Source organism: Dermacentor variabilis, chromosome 3 (genome assembly GCF_050947875.1).
Source record: "Dermacentor variabilis isolate Ectoservices chromosome 3, ASM5094787v1, whole genome shotgun sequence".
Classification (NCBI taxonomy): domain Eukaryota; kingdom Metazoa; phylum Arthropoda; class Arachnida; order Ixodida; family Ixodidae; genus Dermacentor; species Dermacentor variabilis.
In genome coordinates, this window is record NC_134570.1 from 239,023,323 (window position 1) to 239,039,172 (window position 15,850).

The following is a 15,850-nucleotide window of genomic DNA, read 5'->3' on the forward strand; positions in this document are numbered from 1 at the left end:
TTCGGCTTCATGCTTAAATTGACATGAGAACAACTAGGAACCTCAATTTACAGTGCCCCAGTCAGAATGCCGGCACCACCGGGCTTGCCGGCACTTGTGCAGGTGAGCGTGATAATGTGGACGCTCTTATTGCTGAAGTACAACGTCAAGCAAAAAATCATGCTGCAATGGCTATGCTACTTGCGGTTGCATGAAAGGGTGACTTCAGCAACCATTTTTTTTTGTCAAGCTAGGGATATCCGGCCTTCATTTTAGGTTAATAAATTTTAGGTTAAAAAAATGGTGACAAATTCCCTGCCAATGATTCCTTCACTTCCTTTAGGTATGTGGGGCCTGAGAGGGGTGAGGTGCTTGGCCGCCACCATGCGTCAGTGAAGCCAGCTGCAGCTGAAGCAGGCGCTGATTGGTCACCGCTCCAATTCGAAGCGCTGCTGCTGGACTTCGCGCATACCTTGAGCATGCCGTACCACCTCCTCCCTAAGCTGCCGCAGGCTCTGCATTTAGGTCTCGTGGTGCTGTTAGCAAAGTTGTATAATTCGTTTAATTACAGAAGCTCAGTAAGAACGCCTTGGTGTGTTGCATTCATCCGCATTTGCAAGCTATTGTCATTGTATATTGAAACACTGAAAATCTGTCGGTGTTATCAAATTTATGCCGTCCCATTCCATGAAGATTTCTTACATGGCTATATCTGCTTCCTTGAACTTAACGCCACTTTCTTTTTGCCACATAATTGCGTAGATATTGACACATATTATAACACGCAAATGTTTACAAGATATGGCCACTACAGCACTACATGTATAGGTTATAGTTGTTTACTGATTAATATAATTTTTAGAGAGGTCATATGCTCATCAATTTCATATCCAGAAAAATATACGTCTGTGGCCTTACACATACCTGCCGGTTTTGCTCCAGCATTTGTTGGCGGAAGCGGGCCTCTTGAGCCCTGGCTTCCGCCGACTGGCCCTACCGAACGTATTCGGCAGTAGCCATGACTACAGCACCCTCGAGGTCCTGCTGCCTCGGCTGTCTGCGAGGTGCCTGCGGCTCCCGAGGGGTAGGCTGCGGCGCCTGGGCGGTGGGCTGCGGTCCCTGGAGGGTAGCCGGTGGCTCTTTATGCAAGACAAAAGGAAAGACTGCTCATTCAATGTTATCCGACCCACACAGCTTTATTGTCCTAACCAGTCACTTCGAAATGTCATTGTAGCTGCATAGCTACAGTAATGATACGCAAGGCAGTTGCGTATTTAGAGAAAAAAATGCCACAGAAAGTTGTTGGTTAACAGTAACCTATAAGAAGCACAAGGAATCTCTATTACAACATCATGTCATTTGTAGGCTTGCATTTCTGCTCCATAAATAAGAGCTGATTCTGGACAGAAAGGTAATAACAGCACAGTGGAGTATTTCATAGCAAGATCATACAGCAACTGCAAACAATTCTACTACAATATCTAGGTCACTGCCTTACGTGTAAGGCAACTCGGCCCAGCAACACCCGACACCAAGAACACGCTTGTGTCTGCTGCACCTCTGTGGGAAGCACTGGGCCCTGCCGCTTCCTCCGAACTGGTGTCCTGCAGTCAGAGTAGTGTTCAGACATCGCGAGCAGTGCATGCAATGCGCATTATTTACACAAGTTGCTGCTCATTGTACATAATATATATATTCACTTGCACAAGAAAACGAAAAAAAATGGCTGAAAACATTTTGCAATGTTGTGTACGAATGTAATGCTGAAAATTTGTGAGGCCACAGGTCACACAGACAACACTTTTTAAATACAATGTACGAACCTCGCTATCGACGAAGAAATGGGGGGGGGCACAAGGACCCCCCGGCCCTCATCAGCACATCTAGGACGCGCCTGCCAACCCCCCCTCCCCCCGACTTTCCCGCCTCCCGTTGCCCTGCAAACACCACCACCGCCACACCACAACAACAACGTGAAACGACGTTACTGTCAGCATCATTAGCAAGCTCACCTCTTCTCGCTCGTGGCCCTGACCACTTTTGTTTTAGCTTTATGGGCCATCTCGGCCCAATGGTTCCGCCAACGGCTGGTGGTCTTTACGGCTGGACCCTCTGCGTTCAGGAACCGCGCCACCTCCTCCGAGAGCTCGTTTTTACGAGCAGCGGTCATACGTGGCGAGAACTCTATAGAAGGTCTCGCCAGGTATGGGTGCTGCTCGATCAACTGCACGAGAATAGTTGCCTGCTCTTTCGAGACCCGTGGCCCTTTTGCCGCCATTTTATATCTTTAAACTTGGGAATTTCAGCCGGCCGGCAACACAGTAAAAAATTTAGAGGCAAGCATTCTGTCTAAGCTAAGCGCCTGCATAAAGAGCTCACTACGATTTATTTTTGCCTTTTTATACAACTAATGTAAAAAAGGTGATGTCTCTACTCACATTTACCGTTGTAGCAGATTCTTTCTCGGAGAGTAACCGTCAGTGCAGGGGCGCCTGGCCCAGGATGTATTACCGTTGCTGCGATCACTTTGACGAAGCTATTGTTCTGTCGTGGTGGTGCCCTATTGAAAGGTGCTGAGTGCTTTGACAGTTTTCGATCCACTGTGTTGCAGAGTTTGTCCTCGGGTGTCACGGATAATTCTTGTTGGTCCTTCCTAAAGAAAAATTATGACACGTCATTACATGCACCGCAAACCACACGGCAATGCAAGCACTACACGAGCAATATTTACTCACTTCGCCCCTGCATCTCACGGTTCCTGCAAGCAGCGCAGATTCTTCTCAGACTCAAGTATACCGCTGTGGGCCGCAATTAGTTGCGCTGCGTTACAGACACGCTAGGGGCTGTCAGCTGTCGGTTAAACAGAGGCCAACTTTTTGCGTGCGCCCAACTGCACGGATGGGATGCACATCCGACTAATATGTGGCTACGGCTTCGAAAATAGGCCTGGTTGCGTTTGCATTTCTTTAAGCTGCGGCAGCTTTTGCGTTGTAAGGTAACAAAATGAATTTGGTTTACTCAGCATGGAAGTCCGCTTTTATGAAGCGTCGTTTTACAATACAAATATGCTATACAGCCCCGGAAAAAGAGAACACGAAAGAAACATCCGGCCAATGAAGGAAGTTTCTGATTGGAGTACCCAAAAAACGTTGTGCATACGCAACTACCATTTCCCAATCGCTGACGTCACGCGAAAAGGCATTGGCATAAAAAGAGGCAATTCTACAAAATCACACCCCAGTGCAGGACTCATGGACAGTCAAGTTCAGTTTCAAAGAATTCCCTTTGTAGGCTAAAAGAAATCAATATGTGAAGCATACATCCGAACCCCGTGATATGAGACTGGCCACAGCAAAGGAAACATCCGCTCGGCACGCCGGCAAAGCGGGAAGCTCTTTCGTTGAGGGATCATCGCTACTGTAGCAATTTTTCGTGGCTCAACGAACCAAGGGAGGCCAGTGAGAGCGCAACCCGTTCCTTGTCGTGCCGCTCGGAAAACTGGTGTCATGTGCGCCTGCCCGGCCTGTCCATTCACACTAGCGTCTGGTGTCAGCCGGTCATCTCGTTTCGCACTGTCTTCTGCTCGCGTCAGCTCTCGTTTGCGGCTATGACTCCTCGACTATGACACCTCGGCTATGACTCCTCGACTATGACACCTCGGCTATGACACCTCGACTTCCTGATCGAAAGTTGTTTGATCGAAAGAGACTGCGCCAATATGCCATTCTATACAACAAAAGGGACCCTGAATACAAATTTGCGGAGGCGGCACGCAATACCTTATACGGGTGTCACACGGCGCACTTATGGTCGCGATCACGCCCGTTCCGAGTCGAATTTCTCGGTCGTGATTGGCTCCTTTGCGAGGACTGCGTGAGGGAGGCAATCGCAGTCGAGAATTCCCATCCAGATCGGGCGTGATAGCGATGAAAAGTGGTCTTGTGAAACCGGTTTATTCTTTTTGTTTATGGAACATGACGACGCCGTAACAAAAGGGAGCACACGAACATCATTAGGATCACAGGGACACCGACTTCGTCTTCATCTGGAATGGCTCGCGTTAAGAAAGAATGCCGAAGAACGTAAACACAGTGCCGATCTGTCAGCAAACAAAGAAAAAAAGCCCGCGATATGTCTCGCACCTACACGGCGAGTAAAAAAGGCGAGATTTTCACTCTCTAACGTCACTGCCGCAGAAGGGCTTTACCGCCGGTGGCGCGCCCCGCCTGCGTTTTTCATCCCGCGTGGCCATGTCTTTATGATCAGTGCGTTGTACACGGGCTGCTATATAAAATTCGGAAAACGCACGTGCCAAATGCGCCACTTAAGCAACTTGTTCTTTTCTTGCACACGAAGCTGCCCATTGTAGCTTCTAATTCAGGCCTGTGGCTTATCCTCGTGAACAGTTCCCCTGGTACCCACCTTAGTCGGTATACATAACCATCTTGTAATTTTTCTGCTACAAAGAAATTGTGTACTCTGAATTGAATCGTGGGGTTTTGCGTGACAAAGCCACGATTTGATTACGAGGCACGGGGTAGTGAGGGACTCCGGGTTAATTTTGTCCGCGAGGGGATCCTTAACGTGCCCACCAAATGCACGGGCGTTTTTGCATTCGAAACGCCGCCGCGGCCGGGATTTGGTCCCGCGACCTCGTGCTCAGCAGCGCAACACCATAGCCGCCAAGCCACCGCGGCGGGTGATCGTGCGGTATCTGATCGTGCGGTATGCGTTGTTGCAAAAAGGTTGCAAGCCCCAAGGGTAGCGTTGGCCTGGCGGCCTGGGGCACAACTGGAAGCATCCGAAGGTCCTGGCAAAGCATGAGTCGACTGCTAACAGAACAACTTGTTTATTCTAGCATCGCAAAAGAGCGGCCGGTCAGGTCGACCGAAGTGGAAAGACGGGAGACCACGTTAAGCCTGTTTCACATGATGCGATTTTCGTCGCACCGGAAGTGCGATTTCCGTCGTTTGCGATGAAAATCGCAGTCGCAGTGCCGTCCCCCCGATTTTCGGCTGCGACCAACCGGTTGGTCGCACAGTCGCACCGTCGCGCCGATCGCTGCGATTTTCCGTCGAAATTGCGCGGAGAGCTGTCAACGGAGCTATTTCGCCGGTTTGTTTTGGAAAATGGCGTCTCGCACGACAAGTGCAATCGCGGAGACGTGGATCGTCGAATTCGGTACGTAGGCGAAGGGAGAATAAAAAACTTGTACAGATTGCATTCTCCGATTGCTATGCGTTTGTTGACACGCTACACAGCAAATGAAGTGCATTTTCACGTTTGCTTCGTGCGCCTTTGCGAGTTGTCAGTGCTAGGAGGTATTCGATCCCCAGCAGACGACGAGGTCGTCACAATTTTCTTTTGTTGAGTAGCATGCAAAAATCGCGCTTACGGAGCAGCTTGAATTATTTCAACCTCGGCAAGGGCAAATGACAAGACAGCAAAGTACCCGAAGTTTCAACGTTGCGCTGAACGCGGTACCGTTCAGTTGCATTTTCTTGTCGGTTTTCAAGCATGAATTTCCCGATGCATCTTGAAAGCTTATCTTGCCTCTTCTTAAATTTGACAGAGCAAAAGTGTAGGCTATCGTAATGAATTTGCTACGATAGCATTAAATCCGTGGCTTGAATAAAATATTACATGCACGTTAAGTTGCACCTCTTCTCTGGAGAATTTTTCTTGCACAGAAACCAATAAACATTGGCTATGTTGCGGACTTTGTATCCTTACTGCATCTGTATTAACACTTGCTTTGAAAGGTAATTAACTCAAGAGCTAGTAGTAAATTGCTTGCTATAGTGGCAAAGTGACAACGTACCCTCGTGCACAATTATGTAGAACTCGTGCAACAACGCGAAAATCAGGCAAACGGCCTGTTCTTGTGGGGATAAAACAGTATAAAGCGACACGCTGAAGAAAAGTAAATCAAAACTGTGCAGTGAAGTCAGCCAGTGCAAGCAGTTCTTGCACGTTCACAGCGGATCAAGTGTGGAGAAACATTCATGCCTTACATGTTTCTAGTAAGTTTCTAATAAGTTTGTGATCACATATATTAGTGTGTAAACCCATATAACGATATCCGCTGCGATTATTATCTTTATAAGTAATGAAATACCATGCTACTTGCAAGAACATATATCACCCGAGGATTTTAGAACAAATTTCTGCATTTCAACTATACACAATATGTGGTTTATTCAATAAAAGACCACAAACTGGGCTTTTTTGCAATGACAAACTTATTCCAAACTTTACTTACATACAGGCAAGAAAAAAAAATATAGACAGAAATATTGTTCTTCAATTTGTTCAACTGCCACTGTGGCTATAGCATTCTGCTGCTAACACAAGGCGAGGGGTTGATTTGCCAGCCATGGAAGTCGCATTTCGATGGGAGTCATAGGTGAGAAAAAAAGCTCTTGCACTTAGATTTAGTTCATCACCTTTTATTGAACTCTTACACTTCAAAATACTATTGCATAGGGGGGCATGCTTATGCAAAATCTAACAGCAATAGAAGGCAAAGGGCAGAATTGTAAAACAACTTTCTTTCGTGATAATTCGAGTGTGTAAATATTCATTGCATCAATATGTATTGTTCAACAGCACTGCACAAATAAGCATGATCAGGTATAACAAGTACTCTGTCAGGAAGCTGGTTCTACAGATGTATAAAAGGCATGAATGCTCATACTACGTCGCACACATAGCACAAAGAAAACCTTTTTCAAGAGTTGTCCCTTCTGGCAGATATGAGTGGGCCATAAGCAGCAGAAACTTTATTGCAGGACATTGTGTAATACCGCTTATGAAAGAATGAAGAGAGTGAAGAGGCTTTTAACAGCAGTACCTCATGCTGCTCTAATAAGAGGAACGATGAGCAAAAACATTTCTGGTAGAGCACTTAAACAGTAACTTTCTGAAAGACAGAAAATTCCAGGTGAGAGTTGGAGGTACATTTGGCCCACACACACCAACAACACGGGCATACTACAAGAAACACTACAGCCTATGGTGTATTACAGTCTATGGGAAAGCTATGTTATACAGAAATCAAGAATGATGCAACAAGCCCTCGACAACACTGCAGACTTTCTTGGCCAGTCTGGCCTCTCGCTTTCTGATAAGTCAGCTCATATCTACGTCGGAAAAAAAAAGAAAGACTAGAATCAAGAACTACCCCAGATTGCACATTGTGATCCACATAGCTGGACAAATATGCCCGCAAGTCAACATCCACAAATCCTCAGCTAGTGTAAGCCCATTACGGCAGAGCCAGCACGTGGGTGAAACAATTATGCAATGCCTGGACGCAACTTCCACACCTGGTGAAAAGAATAATCTCGAAATAATGGGGGTGGACGAGTGGATACTATAGAAAATCGCAGATGCTGTGCTTGTGTCCAAGGTATGGCACGGTGTGAATTACCAGCAGCACACAAAAAAGACAACTCATCGAATACAGGCATCGGGTAGTAATAACAGGTCTTTCCAACTGTACCATGCTTGAAGACCTCTATGAGAAAGAGCTAACGAACAAGTACCTAGACAGAGTAGAGTTGCAGCCTGCAGCACAAATTCTTTGTCTCAAGAGCTCAGAACCTCGTCCCAAGATACTATGCCAGCTAGCATATGAGATGCAAAGACTACTACCCCTCCCTTCAGAAACACAACCTCGGGAGTACCTGAACTTGAAACACAACAGGCCCATACCGTGCAATATGGGGGCAACCAATTAGGCCAGGAGACTATATGCAACTGCCAAACACACAGAGGAGGTTGCTAATCATGAAGATGCAAGCAAACATAAGGCACATATAGTACACTGATCTGGCAATAGCAGTGTAACAGTAGTATGACACTACATAAAACTAAACCCCATATAAGTGAGTACAATTCCAGGTCATCCTACACCTAGAAAAGCTGAAGTGAAAGCAATCAAAGAAGCACTTGTAGTGCAGATTACACCCTGCACAACACCCTGCATGGATTCACCAGAAACTGTCTGGGCCTGCACGTCACACAAGATTGTCAGGAAAATCAGGAGACTGACACGCGGCTTGTAAGCACATGGCCGGAAATTAAATTACAGGATACATAGCCATGCAGATATTTCAGGACACAAGCAGGCTTATAAGCCCGACATAATAACTGAAAACTAGATGAGTTTGTGTGTATTCATTATTAACTAAAGTGCAACAGATACACAACAGACAAGAACGAAGCGCTCTGTGTGTTCACTTCGTTCCTGTCCATTGCATTTCTGTTGCACTATAGTTAATGAATTCATAAGGCTGCACAGGAGAAGAATGATACCTCTGCCCAAGGGCCCAATCTCACATCCAAATCCACGCGTGCAAACACACACACACACACACACACACACACACACACACACACACACACACACACACACACACACACACACACACACACACACACACACACACACACACACACACACACACACACACACACACACACACACACACAAATGTTGCAAGAGTGCATAGCATGAAGCAGTATCAACAGGATGACACTAGATATGGATGAGGACGAACTTTCAACTCAGGTTCATTTGTAAAAATGTGGCGTGTTATATAAATTACCAGAAAAAAAAGGACAATGAGCAAAACGAGAACAAGGTGAAAGCAGGAGCCAACATTTCGACAAGTGGACTTGTCTTCTTCAAGGTCCACGTGTGGAAACGTTGGCTCCTACTTTCACCTTGTTCTTGTGTTGCTCATCGTCTTGAATTTCCATCTTCCGCCTTCGCTGTGTTTTCCCCAGAAAAAGAAAGACATCTTTGAAGGATAGATAAAAATTGGTGCTTGATGCAGCCAAACATAAATAAAAATGCTACAGAAAGAAAATGCAGAAAAATACCAAGTGCAGGAAAAGAATCATTACAATTGCCAATCCTGCATGCCAGCACCTTTCAAGAAACACTGTTGTTATTCCAGTAGACAGACTGACAGCTTGCTTATGCAAGCACATTTTTCCAGTTCCATGCCATTGGAAAAAAAAATGAGTTTCCTGGAATGCAGCCACATGCACACTTAGTGATCACAATGTTTTTTTTTTCCCTGGACTTGTATATATATGTGTATTTTCTGCCTTTCCCGCTTTTATGTTTGGTTTCATCAAGCACTAGTCTTTAATAATAATATTTGGGGTTTTACGTGCCAAAACCACTTTCTGATTATGAGGCACGCCGTAGTGGAGGACTCCGGAAATTTTGACCACCTGGGGTTCTTTAACGTGCGCCTACATCTAAGCACACGGGTGTTTTCGCATTTCGCCCCCATCGAAATGCGGCCGCCGTGGCCGGGATTCGATCCCGCGACCTCGTGCTCAGCAGCCCAACACCATAGCCACTGAGCAACCACGGCGGGTAAGCACTAGTCTTTATCAGGTTTTATTGCTGTACTACTTTCTGGTAACCTTTATAGATCACTGCATTTTCACAATAAACCTTTTAAGTAGGAGTTAGCGTACCGTGTTCTTACTGCTTCACACTATACATTCTTGCTACATTGGCCAAATAAAGGATTTTATAAGGTATCATGAGGGCCATTAAAGTGACTTGTTGCAGTCTAAAAAAAAAACGAATAGCCTGGTTGCAAATGGCACCAGAGAACACATAGGACAAACAAGAAAACCGAGATGATCTAACAATCAAAAGTTTAATGTACACACTGAGTAAATGCTCGCTGACAAGCAATAAACTGAACATACACAAAAAGGAGAAGCAAAAATTCATGTGCGTTTCCTGACAGCAAATGCATCCATTTCTAACGGAGGCTGTACTGACAAGATTCTCCCAGCATTTTTAGATCTACAGCTTCCGTAATTTCTCTAGGCAGCCGATCTGCACAGAATGCTAGCTTCTTCCTCTACAATGCACGCTCAGATGTGGAGAGTGCATTGTAGAGGAAGAAGCTAGCATTCTGTGGAGATCGGCTGCCTAGAGAAATTATGGATGCTGTAGATGCAAATACACTGGAAGAATCTTGTGTCAGCATGGCCGCTGTTACACTTTCAGAGATGGATGCGTTTCCTGTTGGGATCTGTATGGACACACATCAGATCTTGCTTCTGATTTTTGTGTAAATTCGATTTATTGCTTGTCGAACAGCATTTACTCGGCATGTTCAATAAACTTTCATTTGTTAATACACCTTATGATTGTCTTGGTCTCTAGCAGAAAGGTGTTCATTCTTTTTACAGTGAAGCTGTATATGCCTAGGCGAAACACTCATGGTCCGATCCCAAAAACCCTAGTGTAGGGGTATGAGCCATTGTTTAAGGGGGTGTGAGCCATTGCATTCGTCTTGCATGATGGACGGAGACATTTCTTGTTGGGTAGACATAGAAATGCTTATGCATTTCAAACATACATTTATCTGCGTATTATTGCAGGGAAGGGACACAGAGGGGGATGCGGTTAAGACAAGATCATGATGTCATTATTATCTCACAGCAAAGGTGTGGTGGGCCAGTGGCTAGACCGATAGTGACGTCGTTTCTCTCTAGCAGCAGTGCGCGCGTGCAGCAGTCTCTCTCAGACTTCCCAATAGGTTTGAAAATGTGTCCCTGTATTTAATTAAATGAAATGTTCAGCCCCGGTGTGTCACTTCGTAACTACAGTGCATAACCGAGTCGTAAACATTATGATTAACGCATTACAAAACACAAGTGCGTAACATAATTCAGAAAGACTTTGATGGACCCGCTGCATTAACACAATGAACCACTCATTTCACTTTACATGATGGTGATCTTGCAAAGTGCAATGTGTGGCATTCCAAATAAACAATGTGATAAACCCAAGCCAAACATGTGCATAACCTCATTAAAGGGATACGGACACAAAAATTGGTGGGCGGTTTTCTGCGTCAGAACAAAAGTTGAACTGTTAAAAATGACGAATACAACAAGCTGCTTAGAAAAAAAGAACGAGAAACACCTTTCTTTTGCGATTTTCTGTTGCGCCTTGCCTCCAAGCGGCCGCCGGGAGAAGCTGAAACTTGGCGTCATGACACCCCCGCGTGCCCGCGCGCGCGCGGCCAAGGTCAGCCACAGCCGGCGCAGTCTTTCCGGAGTGTCGGTCCCTTGCAGCGTTTGTTTATCGCCGTCGGCTATGTTCGCACGTGGTCTGTCTGAAACATTATCCCCGGCAGTGCTCCATGCAGGTGGTGCATCTTACACGCGTGTTCGCATGGTCGTCGATCGGTATTGAAGCATTCTTCGTAGCGGAAGAAAATGCCCAGACATTACTGCGCCCACGGCTGTTATAACAGCATTATCGGTCGTGATACGCCGTCGCGCACGTTTCCCAGAGACAAGAAGGTGCGTGAACTTTGCATACGTGCCTGTCAGCCACCACACCCAGCATGGAGACTTCTAAAAAATGGCTTCATTTGCGCGGACCACTTCGTCAACGATGCTTATGCGACCAGCCCGGCTGTGCTCAAAAGCCTTGGCATGCCGCTCAAAAGGCTCCTGTTGAGGCAATACAATTCAAAGAGCGGGTGCTTAGTGATGCATTCGTAACAGTTAGCTGTGTTCGCCAACTTTTGATGTTCTAGCAACAGACCCTCTCTCTTTCTGTATGCATGTAGCCGCAGCGGTGACCGCTGGAGTGCCTGTTGAAAGAAGGGAAATTACCGTTTCATTGGCTGTGCAAGAACAGATATTCTCGGCTTGTGACAGAAATTGTTTACCCTGCGGATGCATGTGTTTATCATAAAACAAAATAGTCATGTTGTGTGCACTTTCGCTGCGTCTAATATTGAACGACAGCATACGAGCGCTCTTCTAATTGATCAAATATACAAAACACAGCCAGTGAATGAACGCCAGACAACAGCATACATGTGTAGTAATCTAAAATGCGCAGCACATTTATCTACATTGCCGTTTCACACGTTGCTTTTCAACCTCAAGCAAAAAATTACGGATTTTCATAGGTCTCTGCATAATCATGCGTCGGGTTTCATGACTTGGTTGTTCGCGCAGCATTTCCCTATTAAATGTCCCAGCTAAAGACCTTCCTTTGTCTATGGCCACAGAATCGATGTAGCTAAGTGATCTGGTCGACGGGTCCCTAGCGCAGCCGCCCATCTCAACGAGTTCAACCAGTAAATGGCTTCTAATGGTGTGAATGTGAAAGTAGCCGTAAACACAGGGCTATGAAACGGCTGGAAAATTCTACACATGCCGTGCCTCGTCGCGTAAAAACGAAGTGTGCAGCGATCGAAAGCCGACAGCGTAGGTAAGCACAAAGCGACGAGCTACGCTACCTACGATTCAGCCGTAATAGCTCCCTTTCTGCCTCAACGCGGGTCACGAAACTAGGCATTTTGCATCCTACGTAACATAATTTTAGGAACTGCTGCTGCTGCACTTCAAGTTTACTAGAAAAAGAAATTACCATTTTGCTGGCCCGGACTGCCTGACCGGCACGTTCAAGGCCGCCTGCTCTTCTTTGCCGCTTGACGCGGAAGGCTCGTAACCGTAAGCGATTATATTTCTTGCTAAGTTGGAACGGCCCTTATCTACAGACCTGTACTCATCGCTGGTAGAGGCAGCAGAACCCGAATCCATGCTCGCGATTGCGGCGGCGGCGCGCCTCGAATGACCGTGGCCGGCCGGCTGGCTATCCGACGGGGGTGTCGTGACGTCACGCCTTCCAACTCGCTTGGGCCGGGCGGCGTTGCGCGCGCTCACAAAAACGCCAAAAATAAAGCCATCCGCTGAAAAATGAGCGAAGTGACTGCTTGTTTTCGGTGTACTCGCACACTGAGGACTCATTTTCTGTATTATCGTAAAATGTTCAGATTTTGTGTCCGTATCCCTTTAAGAAACACAGACATAACCAATAATATAGAAAGACTTGAATAAACCATTGGAATTAACCCAGTGATAAACACCGGGGCTGCACATATCAGCTTCGCTGGTTTACCGTCTGTACAGGGTGCATGGACAGTAACTTTTTCTGTTATTCTTTGTTAAGTATTGTATAATGTTGTGCCAGTAAAACACGGGCTAGTTGATGCAATGTATTGGTACTGCTTTTTTTGCTGGTTTTTTTCTTAATGTTGTGCCCTTCTTCCTTTTGTAACAACTTTTTTATTCCCCTTTGCATAATACTCCAACCTTGTAGCCTGCGAGGTATATAAATTTAGTACATAAGCACGTCATTCATTCATTTTGTTCGTGGAACAAAAACGCATTGATAAGCTTAGACATATAGTCATTGCTTAACACTTTCGAAACGAACAATTATAGCTTGCTATCGACATTGAAGCAGCCTTTCGACAGCAAGAAAAGGAATCAGTTTTTCCAGCTCTGAACATTGAATTGCAGGAAATGCAAGCAGGCATAAAATTCTGCCAATATATTCTGTTCAGGAATACCAAATTGGAATAAACATTGAGGCTTGCGTTTGTACTTTCTCTGGCTGAGCAATCTAGCTTGAAATGACTCTCATAAGCATGTCGTAACAATGTTGATCTAATACAGGTTAAATGCATGACTAGCTTTAGTTAAGAAATCTGGATGATTGCTATAAATTACAGTGAAGAAACTATAATATCTAATAACATTAATAATATCATAATAATATTTATTTCCACAAAACAGGCTAACCGTGAGAGGCGTGCGAGGCTGAGCAGAAAGCTGAAAAATTCTACGGCAAGTGCGCCTGCCGTGGGCCTACGATCCTGCATTATGAATAGCGCGTATTGATATGGTGTTCTCGTTAGAAGTTCCGAGTATACTACCAGCGCGAGACACGGGACAACAAAGTGGACGAGAAGCGTGTCTTTTAGAATGCTATGTTACAACGTACAGGCTTCTACAAAAGTGACGGTAACTGCTCGAAACATTTGATGCGTCGGCTTTTGCGCCTTTAGAGGTATTTAGAGGGGGCTCCCCTATATATATTCGCAGCGCAATCACGGCGATGGACGAACCAGGCTAGCGCTAAGGTTGAATTTCACGACACAATTTTCATTCCACGTCGTAATCACACAGATCGTTTGAGGCTTCGTTCAGGGGCACACGCGGGCGTTCGGGTCGGTGCTTCTTGTTGCGTTCGGCGTAAGAATATGGCTAGGAGCAGGCACCACATATGCGCAATGACGGGCAATATACACGCATCATTTCTCCAGAAGCTGACGCCGAGCACGGGTAGCGCGAGTATCTTGTTGGGCTGACACGACAACTTCGTGGCAGCCGAATTCCGAATACTGCATATACGGTGAGGGTAGCTATATGAACTTGTCGATGGGTCATCTTGTAGATTGTTGTAGCGCAGGCAGAACGAAACGGTCATAGAAGGTAGATAAGACAACACACAGCGCTGAACCACCTGCGAACAGCTGTTTACGTGCGCGATGTCGCACTGAACTACAGAAACCGCCGTCGCGCACCCCAAGACAAATCTTAACTAACGTTTTTAAATTAGTAAACGTACATATTATTTGCTTTTAATCAAGAGAAGTCAATAATATTATAGTGTAAACGTTTTACTCACTACAATAAAAGAATTATGCAGCGTGTGCCACGAAACCTGGCAGTAAGCAACCCTGGGCGTCGCACCAGTCGCATTGTTGAAATCGCAATCATGTGAAATGAACCCTTTAAAAATCGCATTGCGACGCGTGCGACAGCACCGATTTTCGTCGTTGCAGTCGCAGCATGTGAAACAGCCTTTACTCGACGGAAGAAATCGGAGCCTCCCTCTTGGCGTCCGGGGGCAGCTGCTTTTATACTCTCGGAGTTGAGGGCAAGAAGGAACGGCTCTGGATGGGGCGCACGTGACGGCGCCGCTCGGGCACCTTGAGACGAGTAGTGACGCATCCGCCGGGCCGGCGCCGGTCAGCCCTCCTCGCTTCACACTTGGGGAGCTCCTCTCCCCGGCTGCCGCGCTTTGACAAGCGTGGGCACCAAGATGCACACACACACGCACACACGAAGACACGTGGCATTGAAACATGCGTGGACGCGCTTGGCAGGAAGCGTTACGGCAGCGCTGAACGGCCAAAATGTCCGCCGCTTTGAATGAAGCCCCGGCGTCCGTTGCATCCGCGCCGGCTATACCGCGCGTCGTAGGCGAAACGTAACAGCGTTGAAGGCCAGCGTTGATGTCATGCGTTTCGATGTCTGCGAACTACTGCAGCACGACGTCCACCGCTGCAGGAGTGCGCTCAGAGGCGTCGGCCGGGTCGGTTCTTCCATCTTCAGTTGCTGGCTCGTCGGCGTCGTCACTGGCAGCCGCTGTATCTGCATCAGCGACAGTGTCTGCATCTCAAGGGCTCGCAGCCACGGCGATGTTATCTTTCACGGTGCATGCGATGCGCCGAATTGTCTTCGTTTTCATTTTCTGCCCGCTATTGTCTCTTTAATTTTCTATGCATCACACAGGTCACAACTTTACCGTAAATGTTCACGTTTATGTGCTGTACCGTCTGCAAATTATGCCGCGTTGTAAACAGGTTGTTCCACACTGTAGGACGTCGACCCAGCGACTCCTTCTCTTAGAACCTACTAAGGCGATGTTTATTGCATGTCGGATAAAGAATGCTGAAGCGAGCTGTGTGCATATAAGACGCATATTTTGATATGCCCCTAGTGCTATAGTACAGATACAGAAGTATATTTAAGGTTTCTATGCCCTCTTTGTGTCCCAGCGGTACATACCGATTGGCATCAGCACGTGTGCTGTATGCTGGGTAGGAAATGTAAAAAAAAGGATGAGGAAGCTGTTGAAACATGCACAATTCAAAGGGCTCTGCGTTCATTAAAGTACCTACGAGGCAATACTATACAGTATGTCCCCGCTGATGTTTGTTAGCTAAGA

At 46.4% G+C, this 15,850-nt stretch overlaps 1 protein-coding gene and 1 long non-coding RNA gene across 2 annotated transcripts in view; one reads left to right on the forward strand and one right to left on the reverse strand.

Annotated features, from left to right (window-relative positions):
- LOC142576740 (TWiK family of potassium channels protein 7-like) overlaps nucleotides 1-15,850 on the forward strand; it is a 377,792-nt gene that overhangs the window by 169,910 nt on the left and 192,032 nt on the right. The gene's annotated exons all lie outside the window — the stretch shown is intronic.
- LOC142576741 (uncharacterized) overlaps nucleotides 1-15,850 on the reverse strand; it is a 62,205-nt gene that overhangs the window by 40,686 nt on the left and 5,669 nt on the right. Inside the window, exons 2-4 of the long non-coding RNA XR_012826951.1 lie at nucleotides 2,418-2,632; nucleotides 1,478-1,583; nucleotides 904-1,118 (exon numbers count right to left, since the gene is read on the reverse strand). This is a non-coding gene — a long non-coding RNA (uncharacterized LOC142576741). The remainder of the gene's footprint in view (nucleotides 1-903; nucleotides 1,119-1,477; nucleotides 1,584-2,417; nucleotides 2,633-15,850) is intronic.